The following is a 2,246-nucleotide window of genomic DNA, read 5'->3' as shown; positions in this document are numbered from 1 at the left end:
CACCGACCCCACGCGTTTCGTCTCGGTCGGCGTCCGGGGTTCCGAGACACCCTTATGTATCTGTGTGACAGACGGAGTGGCACACCGTCTGCGGCGGGACAGGGCCGCCGACCGCGATGGAAGTCGAGTGAGGCGGCTTCCGGGGTCCAAGACCCTACAGACAGACGGAGTGGCGACCCGTCTGCGGCGGGCCAGGGCCGCCGACCGCGATGGAAGTCGAGTGGGGCGGCTTCCAGGGTCCAAGACCCTACAGACAGACGGAGTGGCGACCCGTCTGCGGCGGGCCAGGGCCGCCGACCGCGATGGAAGTCGAGTGGGGCGGCTTCCAGGGTCCAAGACCCTACAGACAGACGGAGTGGTGACCCGTCTGCGGCGGGACAGGGCCGCCGACCGTTACGGAAGTCGAGGGGGACGGCTTCCAGGGTCCAAGACCCTATCTGTGTGACAGACGAAGGTGCATCGTCTGGGGCGGGACAGGGCCGCCGACCGCTATGGAAGTCGAGTCGGGTGGCTCGTGCACTTCCAGGGTCCAAGACCCTCTCTTCGTGACCGACGAAGGTGCTCTGTCTGGGGCGGTACGGGGCCGCCGACCGCTATGGAAGTCGAGTCGGGTGGCTCGTGCACTTCCAGGGTCCAAGACCAACGCGTTTGACCGACGAAGGTGCCCCGTCCCCGGGCACGGACGGGGACGGGCCCGGCCTCCGGGCCGCCGTGGAAGTCGAGTCGGGTGGCTCTCGCACTTCCAGGGTCCTCGACCCTATCTGTCTGACCGACGAAGGCGCTTCGTCTCGGGCGGGCCAGGGCCGCCAGCCGCTATGGAAGCCGAGTCGGGTGGCTCGTGCGCTTCCAGGGTCCACGACCCTGCCTTCGTGACCGACGAAGGCGCTCTGTCTGGGGCGGTACAGAGCCGGGCCCCGTCCAGCAGGGGACGGTGGCCCGAACAGGTGCCATCGGGTATATAGGGAAGAGCACCTCGCTGACTCTCCAAGGTGATAGGCTACCGGATCCCAGGACCTCTCGAGCCCAGCGAGAGGCCTCTCGAGCGGACACAAATGCCTCGAAAAAGTCCCTCTGCACTGAGGTAGTGACGATTCTTATTACGAATGGTAAATCATCCAAGGAAGGGACGAACCCGGCTGGCCTCGGCCGTTAAACGAGCCGGCTTCGTTCGGCCGCTAAACGAACCGGCGTCGTTCGGCCGCAAAACGAACCGGCGTCGGCCGCTAAACGAAACCCCGGGCGGGACAGGGCCGCCCACGTCTCAGCCTTAATGACCCGTTACGGGGTGACGCCCGGATACGCTTTGTGTGTCATGGCCCTGAGATTCTGGAAATCGAACTGCGCCTGGGGCAGGCCTCCGCCCGGCCGACGTTAGCGCGTCGGCCGCCATGGGCGGTCGGTTCCTCCCCGACCCGGCGCTCTCGCCTCCAGGGGGGCTCTCCGGAGCCCGCCCGACCCTTTCCGCGGGAGACTCAGACGGTCCGTCAGACGCGAAGGTCCGCCACCGGCGGCCGGCGAGGGCCTCGGCGACCGAGGGCGGAGACGCCCCCGGCCCGTCGCGGCCACCCGGCCCCGCGAAACGCACCTTTCCTCGGTTACGGCCCACCCGGCCGCCCCTCAGCCTACGAGAGGGGAGAGCCACACGAGAGTGGCCCCGGTCCCACTCCCCCCGGGGGGTGGAAACCGGGACCCGCGCCGCGTGAACCCCGGGTCAGAGCGAGGCTCTCCTACGGCTACTACCTGGTTGATCCTGCCAGTAACATATGCTTGTCTCAAAGATTAAGCCATGCAGGTCTAAGTGCACACGGCCGGTACAGTGAAACTGCGAATGGCTCATTAAATCAGTTATGGTTCCTTTGATCGCTCCACCCGTACTTGGATAACTGTGGCAATTCCAGAGCTAATACATGCAAACGAGCGCCGACCCGGCCCGCGAGGGCCGGGGACGCGTGCATTTATCAGACCCAAAACCCATCCGGGACGCGTCTCCGGGCGCGCCCCGGCCGCTTTGGTGACTCAGGATAACCTCGAGCCGATCGCACGCGCCCCCGCGGCGGCGACGACTCATTCGAATGTCTGCCCTATCAACTTTCGATGGTACTTTAGGCGCCTACCATGGTGACCACGGGTGACGGGGAATCAGGGTTCGATTCCGGAGAGGGAGCCTGAGAAACGGCTACCACATCCAAGGAAGGCAGCAGGCGCGCAAATTACCCACTCCCGACTCGGGGAGGTAGTGACGAAAA

General features: G+C 65.7%; 1 non-coding gene across 1 annotated transcript in view; it reads left to right on the top strand.

The window, feature by feature from the left end:
* The first annotated feature begins 1,737 nt into the window (after positions 1 to 1,737).
* Positions 1,738 to 2,246, top strand: part of LOC135766409 (18S ribosomal RNA) — a 1,857-nt gene continuing 1,348 nt past the window's right edge. The window contains exon 1 of the ribosomal RNA XR_010541609.1: positions 1,738 to 2,246. This exon is cut by the window's right edge and continues 1,348 nt beyond it. This is a non-coding gene — a ribosomal RNA (18S ribosomal RNA).

Source organism: Paramisgurnus dabryanus, unplaced genomic scaffold (genome assembly GCF_030506205.2).
Source record: "Paramisgurnus dabryanus unplaced genomic scaffold, PD_genome_1.1 h2tg000351l_1_25508__unclustered, whole genome shotgun sequence".
Classification (NCBI taxonomy): Eukaryota; Metazoa; Chordata; class Actinopteri; order Cypriniformes; family Cobitidae; genus Paramisgurnus; species Paramisgurnus dabryanus.
The sequence above is the reverse complement of the archived record's forward strand: the minus strand, read 5'-3'. Positions and strand labels throughout refer to the sequence as shown.